General features: G+C 46.9%; 1 protein-coding gene across 3 annotated transcripts in view; it reads left to right on the top strand.

Annotated features, from left to right (window-relative positions):
• LOC144768106 (tyrosine-protein phosphatase non-receptor type 6-like) overlaps positions 1–24,755 on the top strand; it is an 848,841-nt gene that overhangs the window by 365,483 nt on the left and 458,603 nt on the right. For 2 of the 3 annotated variants that reach the window (XM_078651513.1, XM_078651514.1), the window contains one exon: positions 4,911–8,827. The exons of the other annotated variant lie outside the window; for it this stretch is intronic. The gene's annotated coding sequence lies outside the window, so the exon portion shown is untranslated. Of the gene's footprint in view, positions 1–4,910; positions 8,828–24,755 lie in introns of those variants that run through there. 3 annotated transcript variants of the gene reach the window in all.

The following is a 24,755-nucleotide window of genomic DNA, read 5'->3' as shown; positions in this document are numbered from 1 at the left end:
TATCAAATGTCAAGAAGAAGCAGTTCTTCCTTATTTGTTGTATTTAGATAAAGCAGGTTTGAAGTTTAATTCCATCAAGGTGCACCTAGCGGCCATAACGGCTTATAGGCGGTCACCTTCTCAAACCTCTTTTTTCCAGCTAGCATCTGTCAAAGACTTCCTGCAAGGGTTGAAAAAAGTATACCCTCCAGTGCGTCCTCCTTCTCCACCCTGGGAGTTGAACTTGGTGCTATCAAAGTTAATGGGTCCTCCCTTTGAACCCATTCACAAAGCCACTTTACAACATCTTTCATGGAAAGCGGCTTTTTTGGTGGCTATCACGTCGGCTCGCAGAGTGAGCGAGATTCAAGCCCTCTGTGCATCAGAACCCTATACGGTGTTCCATTTGAATAGGGTGGTGCTACGGACGCATCCATCTTTTCTGCCTAAAGTGGTGTCAGATTTTCATGTAAATCAGATCATTTCTCTGCCCACTTTTTTTCCCAACCCCTCTACTCCAGCTGAGAGGGCTCTACATTCTTTAGACCTAAAAAGGGTTTTAAAATTCTATCTTGACAGGTCTAAAGTGATTCGTCATTCTGATCATCTTTTCATTAACTATGGATCGATCAGGACAGGCCATTCTGCCTCGAAGCGTTCCATTTCCAGATGGATCGTTTCATGTATTAAGCTTGCTTACCAGCTAGCGCAAAAACCCCTGGGTTTTTCTCCCAAGGCGCATTCCAACAGGGGAAGAGCTGCGACTGCGGCTTTTCTCAATAATGTGCCCATGTCTGAGAGCTGAAAGGCGGCGACCTGGCGGTCCGTCCATACATTTACCAGACATTATTGTCTTGATTCTGACACAAGAGCAGATACCCAGGTAGGCCGAGCCTCCTTGCGGAATCTGTTTAGCAGCCAGGCTAGGCTGTGATGTTGGGTCTTTTAAGGTAGAAGATGTACTTCTCATTTACCTGCAGGTGGTTGTTGGGCTTGCTATTCTATTCAGTGCTTATGACTATTGATGAGGATCCCCTGGAAGAGAAGGATAAGTTACTTACCTGTAATCCTAGTTCTCTTCCAGGGGTATCCTCATCAAAGTCATAAGCAACCCACCCGCCTCCCCAGGTAAATGAGAGCTGTACGTTTTCATATGTGTATTTAGCCCTGACATCAGGGTTATGCAAAGAACAACTGACCTAACTGTCACCCCTGAGGCATGATGGGAAGCCTGGATTCATGGCTGCCTTAAAGGCACAGTGCCAGTTTTTTGGTTGAAAATGCTTTCATTTTCTATGTTATTGCTTTTCAATGCAGCCTGAGACTAACAATGTCTTTTTATGAGCAATTTTCAGGAGTTATGAGTGGTTTTACTCATTAAAACACAAAATTCAAAGTATATTTGATGTAATGTGTTATTTGTTTCCTTTATAATTGCAGTACATGTACAAGGTTTTACATTGTGTTAGCCTCTTTTTTGGGGATGCATTGGTATGAGAAAAATAATATATGTACATACATATATGTGGAGTTAGATATATGTGTTTTTTACATATATATTTTTATAATGTTTCCGGGGTCCCGCACATGGGCGGGAATATTCAGTGTTTATGACTTTGATGAGGATACCCCTGGAAGAGAACTAGGATTACAGGTAAGTAACTTATCTTTCTCTACAAGATGGAGAATTGACCTGGGGTCCCAGATGATTTTGAAACTTGTTCAGCAGTCAATCATTAGCCTCCAAGGAAGAGGATCCTGCTAAACAAGAGGGTGGTTGCCCAGGTGAACCCCCATAAGGGTTAATGGGTGGAAAATGCCTTTACTGGATGGAAGAGTTATCTGGAGAGGATGTACCAAATTCCAGGGCAAGGAGATTTTCAGTGTGGTCTTGTCCCTTTAACGTGAGCTCAATACAATCTAGTGGATGAACTCGGGAAGTAAGCCTAAGTGCTCTAATGATATCTTCGTGAATGACTGAATGGCATCCCCTAACATAACGAATCCAGTGTATTGCTTTGTTGGTCAGGGAATCTGCACTTTCCTTGCCGTTACTATCATCGTATTTAGGTACATTAACCATATAGATTGTAGAAGCCTGAAACGGGTTGAGACTGGGAAAATTAATCCTTTGCTGATGAGGACTATGTAGGAGATTTACTGTCCTGGGCAAAGGGGAGGGTCTGGTGCAGGTTTGCGCTGCTGCCGGGTTTAAACTAGTCTCATTTGGGCGATTTGGCCACACAAGAGGGGTCGCTTTCTTTTGAGATGTGACAGGGGAGACGGACCGGTTGGAAACCTTATTACAGGAGCCCTTGTCTACAGTATCTGTCTTGCGTGTGGGGTGATTTACCTGACTCTCTTGAATTGGGATTTATAATCTCTGGATGAGCAGAGTCCTTTTGTAATAAGAGTTTGACCATAGAAGTTAGATCCTCAATCATTGTTCGCATAGACACTACTTCCAACCTAAGGCTGTTAATAAGACGATGCATTTCCTGGGGTTCGGTGGAAAGACTAGTGCCTAATTGTAGCTAGGCAAATGAGGGGATCTGGGGGGGTGAACAACCTTTACAACGAAACTTTTACAACCCACTACCATTACAACGCGGTCATTACAACGCAAACCATTACAACGAATTGCGCTGGGGGGCGCTCTAGGATAGGGAATAAGTTTAATTTACTATCCAACACCTTCCCTAGTGTCCACGGGGACTGGAGTTGGAATAGTAAATTAAACTATTCACTATCCAATACCCCAAAGCGCTATGCGTTGTAATGGATTGCGATTTAAAAACCGCGATGTAAAGGCAGGCGTTGTAATAGCCTGCGTTGTAACGTCATACATCCATCTGGGGGGCAGAGAGGGAGAAGTGTTCAACTGGGTGTCCACCCTAACAAACTCGATTGAATCTGCTAGGGGAGAAAATCTATTGGTACTGGCGATATCAGCTCCCAACGATTGAAAGTTATCACATATGAGCTTGCTGGGAACCTGACTTCCCTACCCTGTATCTGAAGTACCATCCAATTGGATTGCAGGGATTCCTCCTCTAGCAGGCTTATGGAACATGGCTGGAATAGTTGGCTGACATCCTGGGCTGCGGTTGGAAGAGTGCCCGGGGCGTTGGGATACATCAATACTATCAGCCTTTGTGGATATAATCACCCTCTAAAATGCCCTCACACTCACTAATAAGTGTGTCTATCCGATCCATAACGCAGTTACTGCCTGGGTGTTTCTGTTTCTGTGTCTTCCTGGCCTTTCCCCCCCTTATTATCTTTCCAGATGCTTTCTCCAACCCCACCTCCACTTCCCTCCATGATTTTTCTTTTCCCCATTCTTAAAGGATTTAAGTTTTTTAAGAATTAAGGACCGTCCAACCAAGCCAAGAATATACAGGGACTCAATATTAACAGTAGACAGAAGTTAAACTTAATTTCCTCGCATGCAACCACAACCATAAGATATATTAGGACAATGAGTTCAATGTTTGGAGTCCTAATTAGGCAGGGTAGCCTCACAATTGAACAGTACCTGACAGGGTGTGACCAAATAGGTAGTGACATAGTCCCTAGTCCCTAGTCTGTAGACCAGATGAAAGGGGGGTGGCCCTGCCCTGCCTCTTCCTGGTAAGGACTGGCCCGCCCTTGGCCCGGGCGTGTCTCTCACTGGGGAGTCTGGAGTGCTTTTTAGCGTGAGATGTCAGGCATGCTCCTCCCTCCTGGGAGAGCAGGAATCCTGGGACTTGGAGTCCCCCAGACAGGCAGCATAGTGGCGTCAGGAACCGGGCTGAAGCAGCGGCCCACGCTGTGGGAGTCTGAAGCGATTTTTATCGCGAGATGTCAGGCACGCTCCTCCCTTCTGGGAGAGCAGGAATCCTGGGACTTGGGGTCCCCCCAGACAGGCTGCAAAGTGGCGGCAGGAACAGGGCTGAAGCAGGAGAAGCAAAAAGGATCACTGAAGAGGAAATAACGGCAAAACAACTGAACGTAAGGTGGGTGGTTTCCTCTAAAAAAATCCATTTCTGATCTCCACATGTTGACGCTGATTTGAAGAAAAGGGAAAGAAAGATAAAGTATTGACTAAAGGGGATATATGATTCTCAGACGCCAAATCTCCCTATCTATTGTGCACCATCAGGGGTTTCTGCAGAGCATACTAGAATGTGTAGAGTGTACTTCATTTGTTTTGTTATATATTGAATCTTCTCCTTCCCACCAGCTGTTGAGTTTAAATAAACATATCCAGACACTTCAAGCAAAACTTCCACTTGCATGCCAAAATAGTCTGATAATTGGATTTTGAATGTGGATATTAGGTTATGCTATAGAGTATTTGTTAATTGCACCCTTATCGAAGTTTAATTTCCCTAAAGAACCAACAATAACATCTGAAAGCAAAAAATGTGAACATAGATTTTCTGAAGCACTACAACATAACTACTGGTAAAATAGATGAGATTTTGGAAGATTCCTAATGCGAATTAGAGATGAATGTTGTTGAAAAGAAACTGACAACACATTCTAAGTCTTTGCCGCTGTAACAGAGAAGGCATGGTCACCTTAAATTTGGTTAGCAAGAAGATCCGGTGCATTGGAACGTAGATGACTGACCTTACGCAGGTAGATTTAGCAGACAAAAAATCTGGAAGGCTCTGATAAACTGTTGTGTGGACTATCTCCATTGCTTTAAAAATGACCATTATCTGAGTGGAGAGCCAATGCAACTCATTCGGCACAGGTGAGATGTGATGTCATCTGGGGATATTACTAATCAGCCGGGCTGTCGAGTTTTGAATACTCTGAAAGTAGTTTCATATTTTTACTGGAGCTACCAGGTTAAGCAACTTTGCGTAATCCAATTGGGACTGTTGAATACTGGTCCTCTACACATTTGTAATGGCTCTCCTCTCCCACTCTTCTTTCAGCTTGGCGTGACGGAGTCGCCCTGGCCTCTGGAGCATTGGAGTACTATTGGGTGTTTCCTCTACCAGATACTCCTGGTGCACACTTCCTTCTCCTAGCTAAGCAACTACGCCAGGAAACCTGCTGCATCCCCACTCTCCACAGGAGAAGGCCCCATGCACTGTACCCATCCCACTAAGGGCACTTCTGGCTCCTTAAGAATCCCTGGCACCCTCTGCAATGCTCGTTCCCATTTCGGGGCCGAGGCCCTTTGTCTGTATGGACCTCCTGCTAACAGTGACCGATTGTGGACTTCGAGCCTTGCATGGTACTCTCCTTGCATCCTTCAACGATGATCACCAAGTCATGTGAACTGTAGAGCGTGGACCAATGGCTGGCCAATTTATTCATTCCACTGGTGGCAATCGTTTTTTCGCTCTCCCATCATTTGCAGCCAGTGTGGCACTCTGTCGATGCACAACGTTTTTCATGCTTGCCATTTCCACACTGGTCGCACCATTGTCAGAATGTTTACAGTCTGCCCCTGAATGAGGGATCCCCACTATGGGAAGCTGTTCATGTCAAAATTACAGATCCCCATATACAACACCTTTTGAGATGCATATTGTGATGCAAATTATTATTAAACACACCAGAATGAATGTAATATCTGTCAAGGGAAATACGATACCTGGCAGAGTGAATCTGACCTGAACCAAAACAAATATGAAACCTGGCAGAGTGAATATACTACTTAGTGATTAATATGAATAACATACACTCTGAATTGAATAAGAGATATATTGAAATATACATCAATGATACTTTAATTAATATGGCCCTCACACTAAAAAATATAGCAATCAGTGAAACAAATACAATATACTTCAAAAAGAATGGGACATTCCTTGAAATGACTGACATGTGCCAAGACGAATATGAAATAAATTAAAATGAATAAGACTGATATAAATGAATATAAGCTACTAAAATGAATGTTATATTCTGAAAAACATTGTAATAACATAAACTGAAATTAACATAACACATGTTGCAATTAATATAAATTGAGTTGAAATGAATATCAAGTAGATTGCAATGAATATGAGATATACAGAAATCAATAGATCATTTCTTTTTTTTGTATTCAAATCATTTTTATTGAAAAAGGAATAGAAAAAAAGGAAGAAAAAAAGAAAATGTAAAATAAAAGACACAAGATCTCCAATACATGAAATGAGTTACATACAAGATCATAACAAAATCATAGCAAATTAAGGCAGGGTAATACACAGTTTTGTGGCGTTACATAAAAACTCATACCATGAGGTCCGAATGTAAAGTCCGAATCTAAAACAAGTGCTACATATACAATGCTACATATACATATATGTCCTTGTCCAAGTCCCTGGATTTCCAATTTCCAGTTGGATCCAACATTCCGTGTACTCATTCGACAATGACTTCCGTTAGGGATGGTGATTCCACCCATGTGCCACACCAATTTACACTACAAAGTATATAATACGTAAACTCCACTTTACTAAAAAATATTACACATAACCATAGCACATCACGGAGGATCAAATGAGAATGATGATGCATCAAGAGATTTCCAAAGCTTCTCATGGGATGCGCGCCATGGGGAGGAATGCAGCGCAGGGTTGTCAGCTCCTCCTAGAAAGGATAACAATTCTTGCCATATTTTAAAGGACACCTCAGAGGCGCTCTTCCATTTACATGAGACTACTTTACAGGTCACGGTGAGCAGTAGGTCAAGCAATTGGCGGTCATGTGCATTAACTAGGTTCGGGTCTAGGACACCCAGTAGGACATAAACTAATTCCCTTGCCGGTTTGAAACTGAAAATATGTTCTATGCAATCAAAGATTTTCTCCCAGTATGTTTTCAGGGAGGGACAGTTAAAAAGCATATGGGCCAAATCCCCTACAGCTGAGTCACAGTTCCAACACTTAGGGCTATCTCTCAGGTGGAGTTTAAAAAGCCTATCCGGCGTCCAGTACGTTCTGTTTAGTAACATGTATTTGGTTTGGGATAATATTGGAGAGACTTTGTTCGAGAAAGCAGTGGTATGAATAGTATCCCAGTCAAACATCAAGCCTTTAGAGTTGGGTTCCGACTCCCATCGAATCTCACTCCGCCTGTGGGCCTTTCTAGGTAGAGGGAGGAGAAGTTTATATGCTTTCGAGACAAAATGACCAGCCGCCATGATACGTGTTATATGGGTCTTAAGCCAGGGATCATAGGGTTTAAGAGAGCGTGTTGATAAGAGGACTTTTAGTTTAAATAAATCATACAAATCTATTGGTGCAAGATTATGTAGGGACTGGAGCGAGGAGAACGATAAAGGGTGTATCCCATCATATAGGTCACTCACCAAATTGACACCTTTCTTGGACCAATATTCCCATTGGAGGGGTTTTCCTTCAATCTTAAGTGAGGGGTTCCGCCACAAGGCTACCAAGGTAGTTTTTTAAATTTTCAAGTCGGTTTTGTGGGATTGATCTAGCCTTAAGAGAGCACGTCTTGTGTTTAATAAAATGTATTTAGAGTGAGGAAGGTGGGAGAGATCCATAGTGAGTAGGGCAGGAAGGAGAACATTATCAATGAGGGATTTCTCAACATCCAACCACAGGAACGCAGTTTGATAATTTCTGAAGCTGGGGAGACCCAGGCCGCCTTTTTCTTTAGATAGCTGTAGCTTCTTCATTGATATACTGGGTTTCATCCCCTGCCACAGGAAGGTACCAAAAAGCTTGTCAACCCTGTTTAAAAAGTCATCCGAAAAAGTCATCGGCAACATACTTGCCAGGTAATTTACCAGTAGAGTCACCATTATTTTCGGGGTTTCGGCCCTACCCCACCATGATAGGTACTTAGGAGACCACCCATCTAGTAGTTTGGAAATTTTCTTTAGGGTCAAGTTTTCGTTAATGCGTAATGTAGAAATTAAGTCCTTTTCAAAGTCCAACCCCAGATACTTAAAGCAGTCCGGCTGCCAAGTTAGACCAGAGTCCCCCAGTACTTCCTTATTTCCCAGATTATTTAACAATTTAACCTCCGTTTTGTCATTGTTTAATTTATACCCCGATACCTTCGAAAACTCGTTAATAGTAGACATGAGGGCCGGTATAGCCTCCTCACCTTTTCCCGAGACAACCAGAACGACTTCCGCATAGGCAGTTAGTTTTATTGTACATTCTTTAAAGGGGATTCCCGAGATGCCCTCATTGTTTCGTATGTGGTGAAGGAAAGGTTCGATTGCCAATAGGAATAATGTCTGGGAGATCATTTCAAATGAATATGGCTTGTGTTGAAATTAATATAAGCCCCATTGAACTGAATTTGACATGCCTTAAAATGAGTATGAACAAAGCTGAAATTCACATGCCATTTGTCAAAATTAATATGGCGTGCATTGAAATTAATATGGTATTATTTAAATTAAGGATAAATGTTAAAATGGATAAGTTGCATCTTGACATGAATATGGCAAGTGTTAATATGAATATAACTTCTATTGAAATAAATATAACATTGATTGAAACAAATCTAAAACATGTTAAAATGAATATGAAATTAGTTGAAATGAATGAGGTCCATTGAAATAAATTTAACATGTATTAAAATGAATAATAGTAACATCAAAATGAATATGACATTTATGAAAAGGAATACAGCTTGCTTTGAAAGTAATTTGATACACATTGACATGATTACGATATGTGTTGAAATGGATATGATTCATGTTAAATGAATGTAAAATGTATTATTTTAAATGAGACATCCATTGAAAGGAATATGCTAATATAAATAGGACATGCATTGAAATGAACATGAGCCCCCATTGAAATTGATTCAAAATGCCTTAAAATGAATATGACCAATACTAAAATAAAATTAAACTTGTCAAAATTAATGTTATGCTTTGAAATTAATATGATATACATCAAAATGAATATTTTATGCATTGAAATTAATATGTCCTATGTTGAAATGGATGTGACCCATGTTAAAATTATTCTGACCGGTGTTAAGGTGAATCTGACATCTATTGAAATTAATATGACATTCATTGAAAGGAATATGACACAAGTTAAGATGACTATGAACCACTTTGAAATGAATATGACACCTGTTGAAATTAATATGGCCACATCAAAATAGATATGACGGGGGCGTGGCCAAACAGCATGGCAGCTCGAACGTGATTCAGAACAGCTCCGTCCCAGGCTCGCAAAAGTAGTGACAATACCTGGCACCGGCCCCAGCCTATGCAACGACAAGGGCTGCGGGGGCACTGAACAGCAGTTGTGAGCCTCTGGATGCTGGTAGATGGCCGGCGCCGAAGGCCAGACGAGAGGCTCCTGAGGTGTTGCCGAGCAACCTAAAATGGCGGCGGCCAGTGGTCTGCACCCGTAATAGTGGGAGAGGCCCACCGATGTCCCGTTCGAATGGTGGAGACAGCGAGCAGAACTGGAGGTGAGCAGAGCGCCGCCCACACGGTCCCCACTGGGGGTGACAGGAGTCTGTCCCCAGCATTTACCGAGAGGGGAGGCCAGTGCGGTGAAGACTGGGTTACCGCTAGTAGGAGGCAAGCGTCTGGGCTTCCCCCTAACCGGTAGCTGGCCCCCAGGAGCAGTTCAAGGGCAGGGAAAGATGGACTGGGCGCCTGGCATTCCATCCCTAGTGCCTGACTTTAAGCTGGCGCCGGCGCCCCACAGCGTGCCCTCGGTAGGGCATAGGGGAACCTAAGGCGCAGAAGGAAAAAATCCCCAATCTGCTCAACGAGGAAAGGTGGTGAGCACTGATTCCCCCCCCCCCTCCCGGCCATCTCATCATTTGGACAGAAGAGCTGGGTGTCAGGCTGTCCATTTCAAATGTCTGACCTCAAGATGGCGCCGGCATCTCTCAGTGCAATCTCGATCAGGTATGAGGGACTATAAGGGGCAGCAGGAAAAGACCCCGAATTGCGTAATTTCTGGTGTGAGTGGGGACGAACCCCCCCCCCCCCCAGTCATCCCTTCATCTAAGAAGCCCCCAGGAGATAGGTAAGAATAAGAATTGCAGACGATTGAAGCCCTCGAGGTGGCCTTTGGGAACCCGGTTGGTACCCCATGGGGAGAAATCATCTCACCTGGGGCAACAGATGCATTGTCGGTGGTGGGACTTTGCGCTGGGTTGCTTGCTCTTGGTTCGCTCATGGGTGGGAGGGTGGCTCCGAGCTGACCAGACGCCCTGCACCCATATGCAACCCAAAAAGTCTGCCAACAATTGCTGGCGTCCCTCAGAGACTCCAGAAAGAAGCTAATCAGACATAGATGCCTCCTCCGATGTGTTTGAAGCAGAGATGAGGGTGAAGTTGGTGGCTCTGCAGGCCGATGTAGACTCTGTGGGAACTCGCACCTTAGACCTGGAAGCGAAATGCCAGAATCTGGAAGATCAGGTGAAGCCCCCTGAGGAGTGCACTGTGGCACTTCGCGGTCAGCTACAAGCTTCTGCCGTCAGATGCGAATTCTTAGAGAATCGCTCTCGTCGGGACAACATAAGGGTCAGGGGCCTGGAAGAGGGATGCGAGGGCCCGATCTGGATGCGTTCATGATAGGCCTCTTCTCCACCGTTTTCAGAGAGGAAGCCCTGCAGTGCAACTAAGTGGGTACATAGCGTGGAGCCAAGGCTGTCCGAGAACAGCGGTAGACCACAAGATGTTTTTGCGAAATTCAGCTCCTTCAAAACGAAAGAACTGGTCCTGCAAAAAGCAAGAAACATGGACAAGATATCATTCCAAAATGTATCATGCTCACTCTTCCAGGACGTGGCTCAGGCCATTTTAGTGCGATGACAGCAGTTGCCCCAGTATTGGAACTTTCATAGATTCCCATGCTTTGTATCATTCCCCCGTCATCAGCCTGAGAGCCTCGGTAAATAAAAAATACCATATCAGTATGTACAAAAGAGAAAGTAAGGCCTAGGCCTCATCTCATTTTGTAGCCTATTTCCCTCTTTGTGTAAAAGAGACCAAAAGTTTGCAACAACCAATCAGATTAGCCTCACCCCATAGAACCCTCAGGAGAGAGCCTCAGATTTTCTACTGCACATTGTGCTAAGGGAGTCTCCTCTGAGCTCTGCTCAGTTTTCTCTTCAGTTGGATTTCTACAACTCTTTTTTCTCTTCAGGATGTCTGAAAAGAAAGCTTTATTCAAAGCCTGTGCGACTTGCTCAAAGAAAAGACTTTATGTGGAAGATAAGCATAAAGATTGTATTTATTGCTTATACCCAGACCACATAGCCACTGAGTGTAAGATCTGCAGAACCTTCTCAACAAACACTCTGAGAGACCGGGAAGGAAGACTTCTGACTTGGATGCAGAAAATGAAGTCTCGGAAAGAGGTTTTGTCCAGTGACAGTGAGGACTCCTCCTCAGCTACTTCTTCAAGGAGGTCGAGAAAAAGAGGTAGGTCTTCCCCTCTACATCTGCGGAACCTCCTGCTAAGGCCTCTCAAAAGACCTCTGAAAGGTCTAAAAGGCTTAGTCCCAAAAAATCTCCTCACCATTCAAAGGAGAAAGGGGGACTTCTTCCTGAGGGGCCATCTGTAAAAAAGGCAAGTCAAACCCTTTCTGTGGCTTCTTCACCTTCAGAGAAAGAAAAGGTGTTCAAAAAACCTTCAAGTACTCCTCAGTAAGCAAAAGGAGAGAAGAAAATCCGTCCGTCGACGACAATCTCCTCAGGTACATCGGCGACGATGACAAAATCTCCATTGCCTTCAATTGCAACTCCGTCGATGGGCCCGTCGACGAGAGTTTCGCCGACGACATCGTCGACGATGACTTGAACGTCGACAGTTCCTGCTTTGAGTTCGTTGACGAGGCCTTCAATCTCGCCGTCGATGGTAATGTTGTCGACGATGGCATCGACGACGAGGACGACGATTATGAGGGATCAGCCCTCCGTGGACGGCTGTTCCTCCGTCGACGACAGTACTTGCTCCAGTGACGATGACGATCCCCTCGTCGATGACACCGTCGACGATCCAGAAAGTGAGGATTTGTATAAAGAAAAGACTGATTACGCTGGAAATGACATCACCCCGTAGGGTCTTTCTCTTTCTCTTAATATAACAAGGGAACCCAAACAGTTGGCTGAGGACCGTGGGGAATTATGCTTTAGAAGACAAGGGTCCTTAGCTTATCAGAATCGAGAGTGTCAATGAAATATAGGCCATAATAGGAGACTATATTTATCCTCTGTCCAGCCGGACAGGGTATTTATTTAAACACGATGAAAAACATTTGTATAAATGATTTTTAGGCACAGTCCTGTACCTTACTCAAGAAGGACAAACAACAAATAAGAAAGAACATTTCACAGGCAAAAAAAGGAGAGAGCAATGCTGGCCACTTTTAAGTCAATGTTCAATTAAAGTATGTGCCAGTCAGCGCTAGACACAACTAGAATAAAACACAATGGCTAGGTTGTGAAAGCACTACAAGAAGTCGGCGTTTCGATCCCTTTTCGCTCTAATTACATGGGATCATCATCAGGACTAAGATTGACAACATTTGCCTGCCTGTAATTGTAATACAACCGCCCAATTTTGGGCTCTTAGTTTCAGGGGCGTGTGGCGTGCCTGCCTACACGGAGGGCTGACAGCACGGTTATAGTGATATCAAGGTCTGATTGTTCTCCCTGAATTGTCCGGATCAAGGGGTCCCCACAATTGAGATTAGACTGAAAGGTCCTTGTGTATGCCACCAATTTTTCTGTGGTACACTGTCCTGCGTACAACCAGTAAGAATTGAACTGCAGGTTTCTGAGGGTTGCCAGTGCTGCGTCTTAGTAGTATATTAACTACGTTGCAGTTGGTGTTCCGGGAGCCGGGGGAGCGATGTCCTATAGGTACACCCAGTACGCGGGAACTGCGATTGAGATGGAGTACCAACGCTGCGTCTTGATAGTGCAATGACTACGATGCAGTTGGTGTTCTGGGGGACGGGGGAGCGATGTCCTGTCCGTCCGCTGCTGTGATTCACACTGCACACGGACTGACAGGCGGGCACGCCACACGCCCCTGAAACTAAGAGCCCAAAATTGGGCGGTTGTATTACAATTACAGGCAGGCAAATGTTGTCAATCTTAGTCCTGATGATGATCCCATGTAATTAGAGCGAAAAGGGATCGAAACGTCGACTTCTTGTAGTGCTTTCACAACCTAGCCATTGTGTTTTATTCTAGTTGTGTCTAGCGCTGACTGGCAAATACTTTAATTGAACATTGACTTAAAAGTGGCCAGCATTGCTCTCTCCTTTTTTTGCCTGTGAAATTTTCTTTATTTGTTGTTTGTCCTTCTTGAGTAAGGTACAGGACTGTGGCTAAAAATCATTTATACAAATGTTTTTCATCGTGTTTAAATAAATACCCTGTCCGGCTGGACAGAGGATAAATATAGCCTCCTTTTATGGCCTATATTTCATTGACACTCTCAATTCTGATAAGCTAAGGACCCTTGTCTTCTAAAGCATCACCCCGTAGGGTAACACCTTTGCCTCCACCTCTTCTGTTGGATGAGGAATATTCGGATGAAGACGAAAGTCCGTATGGGGATGCATATAGTCCTTCACAGCTTCAAGTAAAGTACCAGGACTCAGATTCTGACGATTATTTTCTGGATCAACATCATTCAGAGTCTCAATTCACTCCTCAAGATACGCATCAGCGAGCATCTGGCCAGGATATGGTGGCCATGCCATCTTCATTGATAACCGATTTACAGTTGATGTTACTAGATTATAAAAAGAGGTTCCCATCTCAGACCTCAGAAGTCGTTCCACCTCCTCCGCCGCTGCCTCAGCAGTCTTTACCTATTCCTGTGGCATCAACCTCTCAGAAACAAGGGGAACAGCCTGGGACTGAAGGACATGATGTAATCACAGTGCCTGATAATGATGATGACTCTTCTGATGCAGACCAAGATAGAGTGCAGGTTCAAAACCCTGACACTGAATGGGACGACTATGTTATCCCTGACCCGGCATCTCCTTCTCCGGACCCTGTAGATTCGCCTCCAGTGGACATAGGGGGTTTCCATAATCTTATGGAGAGGGCATCAAAAAGATTTGGCCTTTCAGTTCCTGTCATGCAGTCAGACTGTTTTCTCTACGACTTCAAAGAGCCCTATAAAAAGTCGATCCGTTCCATACCAATTGTGGAGCATGTTTGGAATGAGGGCAAGAAGGTGATGCAGTCTCCTGCTACTGTGACTCTGGTTCTACCGCGGCTGGAAAAGAAATATAAGGCCCCGGATGCCAGTCCTGCATGTCTAATTGGTCAACCTAAACCGGACTCTGTCATTTCCCAAGCAGCACAAAGGAAGTCAAGGAACCCTGCAGCACCTCTAACGGCACCGCCAGATAAGGAAGGCAGACGATTAGATAATGTTAGCAAGAGATTCTCTTCGATGTCTAGCCTCTTGGTTCGGGCTTCGAACGCTCTTGCAATTTTGGGACGATACGACCGCCAAATGTGATGCGATCTCTCTCCTTTTATCAATCAACTTCCAGAGAGTGCCAAGTTAGAGGCAAGAAAAATAGGGTAAAACGTCATCAGCGGAAATTATAGATTGGGCAATGGCTATTGCTACAATGGCTTTCCGGGCCCTAGCGGGATCAGCAGTCTTGAGGCTTCAGGGTTGGCTGAGATGTACCTGGTTTCGGCCGGAGGTGCAGAACAAAATTCTGGATTTGTCATTTGACGGAGACATGTTATTTGGTAAGCATGTGGATGATGCCCTACAGGACATTAAAAAAGACACCGAAACGGCGAAGTCCTTAGGCACGCTCCAATACCGAAAAGTTCCTTTCCGGGGAGCAAGAGGCAAGGGATTCTCTACATACAGGGGAGTCTATCAGCAGCGATACTCCTCCTATTCGCATTCCTCGCAATTTTATAAGCCTCCGTATTCTCAGCGGCAAAATCAATCGGCTTCTTTCTCTCGCCAATCTTCTAGAGGTAGACAAGGGCGTCAAGGGAGGGACACCTCTAAACGCCAATAGCGGCTTCCAGGCTCTGCCTACTGTTCCTTCTCCTCTTGTTTCAAAGATAGTGGAAAGGATTACAAATGTTCTCGATTGCTGGAGGATCATAACAACAGATCAGTGGGTCCTACAGATCATTCAATTTGGCCATACATTGGAATTCCAAAATTGACCACCTCCAAGAGTCCCTCGCGCCACAGAATCAAAACATCTACAACTTCTCCGTCTCGAAGTCTCTCATCTGCTCACCAAGGGAGCGATAGAACCTGTCACAAGAAATAAAGACTGGTGGCAGTCTGTATTAAACCCTGAAGATTGAGCAAAAGAATTTTTGTAAAAGCAAGTGTATAAGTGTTAGAACCTACATGTGTAGGAATAGGAGGAAATGAATCCCATCAGCCCACCCATATGGCCGAGCCTCATCATCTGGGATTTGGTAAGGTCATGGTCCAGATAAGGAGACACACCTGATGGTATTGTGTGTGTTTATACCCAATTCTCCAAGACCACCCAAGATGGATCCGACCCAAAGTACTATGCGTGGGTATAATGGTGTGGGAAAACAAATTGCAGTGAAGAAAAGTGTAATCAAAGATCAAAAACAAGTGCTAGTTAAAATTGGCTACCATGATGTGGGGAAATCTTTATTCGGGGTAAATCATGGTGTCAAGATTAAAAAGAAAGTGTATAGCAGTCTGAAATAATGACTGTCCTATATAGTTGGTATCATGGTCAACATGTTTCTGCCATGCAGGGGCATCTCCCCTACCAGGCTTTCATCAGGACCTATTAGGATACACTACTGCAATAACGTACATATGATCAAAGAATCAAAATAAATGTTACCAAAATATAATACTGGATATTGTGCCGCCCGCTAGTTACTCACTGCGTCGGTACTTCCAGTTTTTCAAAGGATTCTTTCCTGAAAAATTCAAAACACATATATAACAGTATCTAACACAAGCACAACATGCCTATAGTTCAAACCATGTTAGTTACGCTTCAAACTCTACCTTAACAGTGATAATGGGTAACATTAATTTAAAAAGAATAATTTTTACTCACCCAAAGATTCTTGGGAGTAAGCCTCACCTCTCCTGGCAACAGCTCAGGAAATGGAGGCCCCGCTCTGTATTAGTGGAGAGAAATTTTATATATATAAGTGGTATCCTCAGAGGTATCGCCCTTCATATAAATTGACCACTACATGTACCTCCACGGGGAGGTACATAGACAACATTGGTATTAAGTCACTTTTAATTTGGAGCGATAGAACCTGTGCCACCCACTCAAAAAGGAAAAGGGTTCTATTCCAGATTTTTCCTTATTCAGAAGATGGAAGACAAGTGGCGCCCAATCTTAGACCTGAGGGAGCTCAACACCTCTCCCATAAAACTCTCCTTTCGAATGGTCTCTCTTCAGGACGTCTTGCGTCTTCTAAATCCTGGGGATTACATGGCGACTCTGGATCTCCAGGACGCATATTTCCACATTCCGATCCACCCAGCTCACAGAAAGTTTCTACGCTTCACAGTAGCCAAGAGCCACTTTCAGTTCAAAGTCCTGCCCTTCGGGCTCCGATCTGCTCCGTGGATTTTCATAAAGGTATTGGCCCCGGTAGTGGCGTTCTTAAGGAAACAATCGCTGGAGGTTTTCCCTTACCTAGACGATTGGTTAATCAAGGCTCCATCTTCTCAGACAGCGTCAAGAGCAGTCGAAACTTGCATCCATCTTTTCAAAAACCTGGGTCTATGTCTCAACAAGGACAAGTCAGTCACTGTTCCATCCAGGAGGGTCAAGTTCCTGGGTTCCATTCTAGACACAAAGAATTGCAAAGCCTTCCCCTCAGAGGAAAGGCAGAACAAACTACTCTCCTCTGCAGTCCAATACAGAGGAGAAGATCCCTATCAGTTTGTCTCTACAAATCTTTTCTAGGATTGATATCATCCTGCATACCATTAGTTCCGCATTGCAGACTAAGAATGCGTCCCTTGCAGGAGCAATTAGACATGCAATGGCGCCAGGTGGAAGGCTCTTTCGAGGACAAGATAAAGGACACTCCTCTCATAAGAAAAGCAGCAGGTTGGTGGGCTGTCAAGAAAAATACCTCAAGAGGTCTTTCGTTCAGGATCCTTCCATCCCCTCTGATTCTAACCACAGATGCCTTAATGGAAGGCTGGGGCGCGGTCTTACCAGATCTCCAGGTGAGCAATCACTGGAATACAGAAGAGCTTCATCTTCATATAAATCTCTTGGAACTCAGAGCAATTCGCCTGGCCTTGCAGGCTTTCAATCCGAGGATTCAAGATGCAATTGTGCTGGTCAGGACGGACAACACTACGGCCATGCATTACATAAACAAACAGGGAGAAACAAGATCCCTTCTCCTCTCAAAAGAGGCCCAGGAAATATGGGAATGGGCGATTCTCCACAATGTAGTACTTTCAGCAGAGAACCTACCAGGCACGCTCAACACAGCAGCAGACACCCTAAGTCGTCTGAAATCTACCTGTCACGAGTGGGAATTAGATCAGGACACCCTGGAAAAAGTGTTTTGGCGTTGGGGTACTCCAACAATAGACTAACTTACCGCCGCCACTGTCGAGAGTCAACGAAAGCTGCCACAGGTACCAGCCGCCACCGCCAAGAGTCACGAAGCCCACAAACACCGCGCCGCCGCTCCGGGGACTACAACACCCGGCAGGCCACGCGGCGGCGCGCAGGAGGTGACGACAAACGCGGGGAGAACATGCCAGGAGGCGCAATAAATTCCCTGACACCCCGGCAGAGCGGGGGAGCCTAACTTACCGCCGCCACTGCCGAGAGTCAACGAAAGCTGCCACAGGTACCAGCCACCACCGCCAAGAGTCACGAAGCCCACAAACACCGCGCCGCCGCTCCGGGGACTACAACACCCGGCAGGCCACGCGGCGGCGCGCAGGAGGTGACGACAAACGCGGGGAGAACGCGCCAGGAGGCGCAATAAATTCCCTGACACCCCGGCAGAGCGGGGGAGCCTAACTTACCGCCGCCACTGCCGAGAGTCAACGAAAGCTGCCACAGGTACCAGCCGCCACAGCCAAGAGTCACGAAGCCCACAAACACCGCGCCGCCGCTCCGGGGACTACAACACCCGGCAGGCCACGCGGCGGCGCGCAGGAGGTGACGACAAACGTGGGGAGAACGCGCCAGGAGGCGCAATAAATTCCCTGACACCCCGGCAGAGCGGGGGAGCCTAACTTACCGCCGCCACTGCCGAGAGTCAACGAAAGCTGCCACAGGTACCAGCCGCCACCGCCAAGAGTCACGAAGCCCACAAACACCGCGCCGCCGCTCCGGGGACTACAACACCCGGCAGGCCACGCGGCGGCGCGCAGGAGGTGACGACAAACGCGGGGAGAACGCGCCAGGAGGCGCAATAAATTCCCTGACACCCCCGCCTCGCGGGACGCGAGCGGGACGACCGGGGCTAAGCCCGGGCAAAGGGCGGGCCCTTTACGGCCCTCATCGGCAGGAAGAGGCAGGGGCAGGGCCCAGAACGCTGTGCAAAAATATCCAAGTAAGCTATAATCTCCTAAAAATTTCTGTATGTGCCTGGGATACTACACTGAACTACCACACCACGGCCTGGAAAAGTTGCTTTAAACATGTCTAAAACCAAACCATCTGCAGTCCCTATTAATACCATAGACAATTATATGGTTCAGAAAGTTACCAAAATTAATTATGACAGGAGATCTTCACTGGGATTGAGTTACTCGCCAGACTTGCTTATCGATAATACGCCCTTACCTACCCCCACTCTTGATATTAGTAATGAGGTGTTTCAGACCCCAGATAACAATTCATTGACACAGCTTTTAGTAGTCATCGCCGAACCAGCTCCTGAGAGCATGCAAGACATTGACACTATTACTGTAGAAGAGGAGGCCCCTACACCGGTCCCAGCTCCGAGAGTAACAAAGGGGGGGGGGGAGAATATGTCTAAACGGGGTGGCCTCCGATCAAGTAAAAAGCGTATTGATGCTTCTCCGCAAGGAAATAGTGGAGATGATACAAGGGGTAATACAGGAGGGAAGGTCTACTTGGACGCAGATCAATTTAAGAAGTTGCTTAATGCCGTAGATAACAAAATTAAAACTGTAACCAAACCGCTCCTAACCAAAATAGACCAGCTCACAGAAGAGGTGAACAGGCTGGGGGCACTCTTGCAAAAATCATTAGAAGATAAAACGAAAACCCCCTTGCCAAAAACCCCTAGAGCCGATCCAAAAACTGTACAAACTGTCCTGGGGTCAGACCTACTTGCAAACCCTCCCCGGAACACCATGAGGAGACCAGCTCCAGGGGGGGGGGGGATCTGAGAGATCCAGATCTACACATCAGTAAAGAAGACCCTGCAGGGCCGAGTTTTAGAGGTAGAAAAGAAGATGACAACCTAGAAAAGGGGCCCGTTGAATTAATTGTGGAGGCTTCCCCATTAATACTGGTCCTAGCAAATGTCCCTCAACTGGAACCAGGGCAAGTAGAGAACATTCCTTCTTTGATAAACAAATCATTCCATTGGTTATCAAAGAACATGGCTTTTAATCCGGGAGGCAGGGACCAGTTGGCACAGGAAGTAGTTAAAGCTAGAAGAGTTGAATGGATCGGGGGTAGTATCAAAAAATTTAAGGGGGATTGTGTGGTGCTGCACTTCTCAGACCCTGAAGTTTTGCCAAACATTCTAGCTAATATATACCCCCCTCAGCGTAGATCTACTGAAATAGTGCCACTAACGTTGGATTTCTTTTATACAAAAAAAGGTAACATCTTAAATCCAACAATGCTGAAAACCAAGTGGAACCCTGTACTAAGAAAAACCAAAATCCCTGGAAATAGAAATAATTGGGGCATCCAGACTGAAAATAGGTTCTCGGCCCTTTCGGGTCTAAGTGAATGTGATTGACGGGAAGAACCAAGGAGCTTAGGAAAAGACAAGGTTGTAGAAGTTAACTTTGGAATTGATAGTGTCCAAATGAATCGAAATTTGCCTAGCATTTGTAACGGTAAGTTTCAATTCTATTAAGGACACGGAGGCGAGGATTATGCTTTTCTTTCTTCGCATTTATTACAAATTTGAAAACACAGCAGCCTTAGAAAAGCTCATAATGCAGAGAAATGTTTCAAAACCAACAATAAAGCATTTTTTGTCATATAACTCAAGGAAAACAATGTCTCTGGGACTACAACTCCCATTACGATAATATAACAGTCCGAAACGGAGTCCTTCCTCTATGTCCACAATCCATAGATAGGCAGTCCTTTCTCCCTGTTCCTCCTCTTTCTTTGCGCAAGTTACGCCATCAGTTCATTGGTCTGGCTTGGAACCATCATTTCCTAACAGAAGAAACAGAACTGCGTCAGCGCCGTAACGGACAATTCAGGATTTCACAATTGAATCAACTATGCAAGGTTCAGATTTAACCATGATGAAAAACTTCAAAACCTGGTTACTTACTGCCATACGGGGGGGTGTCGCTTGACGATATACCGGGTGGGATAATCCTCGCCTCCGTGTCCTTAATAGAATTGAAACTTACCGTTACAAATGCTAGGCAAATTTCGATTCTATGGCAGGACCGGAGGCTCAGATTATGCTAGTTCAAAGCTTACTTACCACCAAACTTGCAATATCCACCACCGGCTTAAAATAAAACCTCTTAAAGGTGGAATCGGAGGACCAGTCCGCGGCCCGCATCAAATCCTCTAAACGAGATCCTGCAGAGAAAGCCTTAGAGGCCATGGCCCCTCTGGCAGAGTGAGCTCCGAAACGTTTAGTATCAATACCTGCCTCTTGCATGACCCAACGCACCCACCTGGCTATGGTGGGGGAAGAGACCGCATGGTGTGGTTTACGCAAGGCAATTAACAATTGTCTCTCGCCCGGAGGGCGAATGTCCCAAGTCATATCTTCATAAGCTTTCAGACACTGAACAACACATAGCTTCGGGACATCCACGAAAGCCGGATACGAAATCGTTCTAGAAGCCGACTTTGTGCGGCGACCAATTGTGAATGTGACACCATCTGGTGAGAACACGCGTGCTGAGACATCTAGAGCACGCACATCCGACACTCTCCGGCAGGACACCAAGCATAGCAACATAGCCAGTTTCGCCGAGAGTTCCTTGATCGATAGGTACCTGTTAGGTTGCCAGGACAGAAAAAGATTCAAAACCAAATTGACGTCCCAAAGGACTGAGTACCGGGGCTCCGGTGGCAACGCTAATCGGACGCCCCGCAAAAGTCGGCATACAAAAGGGTGTACTCCGATCGGAGCACCGTCAACTGGGTGATGCGCCGCCGATATAGCTGAACGCACAGCATTAATCGTGCGGTAGGCAAAACCACCCACGGCCAATTCCGCCAAATAATTCAGCACGGGTACGAGCCCTGCGACCAAGGGATCCAAACTCCGTCGAAGACACCAACGCACCCACTTAGACCAAGCGGATTTGTAGCGCTTCGTTGTACTGGCAGCCCAGGCCTTGGATAACAGACCTTCAGCTGATCTCGAAAGGCCCGGGAGCGACCAACGTCTCCTGAAAGCCTCCATGCCATGAGGCGGAGAGAGCCCTGAACGATGAGAGGATGAGGATCCCGATCCGGGTTGAGGAGCAGGTGAGGAAACCGGGGGAGTAGGATTGGAGAATCCCAGGAAAGTTCCAGAAGAACTGGAAACCAGACTTGGTACCTCCAGAGCGGCGTCACCAACACCAGCTCCACTTCCTGCCGGCGAACCTGCGCCGCTGTTCGCATCACCATCGAAAAAGGTGGAAACGCAAAGGGCTTCTCCTTGCTCCAGTCCTGGAGAAACGCATCCGTGGCCTCTGCCAGCGGATCCGGCCTCCAACTGAAGAATCTCGGAAGTTGGTGATCCAAGCGGGACGCAAACAGGTCCAGTGAGAAAGGACCCCACAGCCCGTTGAGCCAGCGAAAGACCTGGACATCCAACATCCACAGACTTGAATCTCGAAGGTACCTGGAGTGCCAGTCTGACACCTGGTTGGCCTGACCCGGCAGGTACTCCGCCGTCACCGATACGTGATGTTCTAGACAGTAATCCCAGAACTGCTTTGCCAAATTCGCCAGTGCACGGGACCTCGCGCCCCCCAGGTGGTTCACATACCGCACTGCCGAAACATTGTCCATTTTCAATAGTACGAACGACTTCACCGAGTCCCTGGTCCAGCAGCGTACTGCAAAGGAGCCCGCCAGAAGCTCTAGACAGTTGATATGCAACTTCTGTTCCTCCAAGGACCAAGTGCCGCCTGTCGAAAAATCCCCACAGCGCGCTCCCCAACCGACTCTGCTGGCATCGGATTCGATGACGAGGCCTGGGGAAGATCCGAAAATTGCCCGACCATTCCAGGCTTCCATGTGGGTAAGCCACCACAACATTTCTTCCTTGACCTCTTCCGATAGGGGAACCATTTGGTCGTAGGACACGCCCCTGCGTAAATGATAAGCTTTGAGGCGCTGGAGAGCCCTGTAGTGCAGAGGGCCCGGAAAGATGGCCTGAATCGAGGACGATAGCAGGCCCACCACTCTGGCAACTTGACGCAACGACGTGTGAGACCTCGTAATTGTCTGTCGCAAGACGTGCTTGATCTTGGACATCTTCCGGGATGGAAGACTCAGGGAAGCATCGACGGAGTCTATGACAAACCCCAAAAATTCTACCTTCTGAGAGGGTACGAGAACCGACTTGTCTCCATTGATGACAAAACCGAGCTCTTGGAGCAGGTCGACCGTCCGGTCCAGCTGAGAAAGCAAGCTGCGTGGACATTGCGCCATCAGTAAAATGTCGTCTAGATAGACGATTAGGCGAATTCCCTGCGCTCGCAAGAACTCCACCACGGGATGTAACACTTTGGTGAAACACCACGGGGCCGAGGATAGGCCGAACGGAAGAGCCGTGAATTCGAACACCTGTTCCCGCCAAAGGAACTGGAGGAAGCGACGATGAGGAGGGTAGATTGGAACCACAAGATAAGCATCCTTGAGATCCAACCGTACAAACCAATCCCGTGGAAGGAGGATATCTCGAAGGAGATGAATTCCCTCCATTTTGAAATGATGATAGACCAACCACCCATTGAATTCTTTGAGATTGATCACCGGACGACGACCTCCGCCTGGTTTGTCCACTAGGAAAAGATTGCTGAGGAAGCCCGACGGGTGCCGAGTTGATTGGCGAACGGCCCTTTTGCGGAGAAGTTCCGCGACCTCTTCGTCTATCAACTGGGCATCGGCCACTGAAAAGGTTATAGGGCGCGGGGCGTATTCCTGAAAAGGTTGATCGTAGAATTCGATATGAAACCCGCGGATAGTTTGCAGCACCCAAGCATCCGCCGTAAGTTCTACCCACGCCCTCCGAAAGGCCGCTAGTCGGCCGCCAATCTGAACCTGCTCTGCGGGGATAACACTCACCGTGTGTGTTGGAAGCGTTGGAGTTCCTTCTGAAGCCTCGACCTCCGAAACGCTGCCCTCTTGTAGGATAGAAGGAGTTGAAGTTGGCTGAGGTGTCGTACTGACCTCGCCCGGAGCCTTGCCCTCTGTTGCCGGCATTCTGCCCGCCACGGCCGGTCCCGCGGCCCCTACCGCGACCGGCCCCTTGAGAGAAACGCTGCTGGAACACGCGTTTGATACTGGACTGAGCTCTGTCAAGGGACGTGAAGGTAGACACGAACTTCCCTAACTCTTTAATGAACGGTTCTCCGAAGAGACCACCTTGGGCAACCGCTCCTGCCTCCGAAGAGGCTAAGTCTCCTAACTTAGGATCTAGCTTAATTAGGAAAGACCTCCGCCGTTCGGTGGAAAGGGCGCAGTTGGCATTGCCCAAGAAAACAATTACCCTCTGCGCCCAATTTGACAAGACGTCGGGGTCGATGGCGGAACCAGTAACTTTAGCCTCCTCCGCCATGTCTAGGATCTTAGTAATGGGCCCTACTGCGTCGAGCATCTTGTCTTGGCACGACCGCCAGGATCTGTCAATGCCCCTACGCGGATCCTTCATAAACTTTGCCAGAAACGTTGCCATCTTTGCATCTAAATCCGGTGTCATGGCAACTTTCCCTTCCAAGGTGGGCCTAGGACATTCCCCACGGAGACATCCCCTGGCTTCCTGCTCCAGAGGCTTGCGCAACCGACTAGCCACGAACTTTGCCACCTTGTCACCCGGGGCCCAGGCCGCGGACCGCGGATGCATGATTTCATCCGGGTCCAGCATACCTGAGCTGTCCCGCGGTAACTCAGTGGCCGAGCTCGAAGGTCGCCAGGAACGCACCGATTCCTCGTCCCCTTCCGAATCCTGGGAGTCCCTCGGAGACGAAGGGGCAGTCCCAGTAGCCACCACCGAGGCGGGGGCCGCAGGCTGGTCAGGTGGGGACCCGGTCGCCTTAGCCAAAAATGCGTCACGCAGATGCTCAAAGGCACCCTTGTCCACCCCCTGAGCACCCTCCGACAACCCCCCTTTGCAGGGTTTCTTAGGAGCAGGGGGGCCCTCACCTGATGAACCTGGGAGGGCATAAGGGATTTCCGACTGCGCCTGAGCTAACTTGGCGCATTCCTCAACTATGCGCGCCGAAAGACGCTCCTCCATAGGGGCTACCACCTCTGTCACGCAGCGGTAGATGGAGCTGTCTACTGCTTGGTAGAATTCCTCATCCTGCAGATAGGATTGAGAATCACCCCCATAATAGTCGTCCTCCATGCTGCACACAGGAAGCTTTAGGGGGTTTACACTCTACCCAATAGCTTGGGTGTCA

This window comes from Lissotriton helveticus, chromosome 7 (genome assembly GCF_964261635.1).
Source record: "Lissotriton helveticus chromosome 7, aLisHel1.1, whole genome shotgun sequence".
NCBI lineage: Eukaryota > Metazoa > Chordata > Amphibia > Caudata > Salamandridae > Lissotriton > Lissotriton helveticus.
This window is presented reverse-complemented; position numbering and strand designations above follow the sequence as displayed.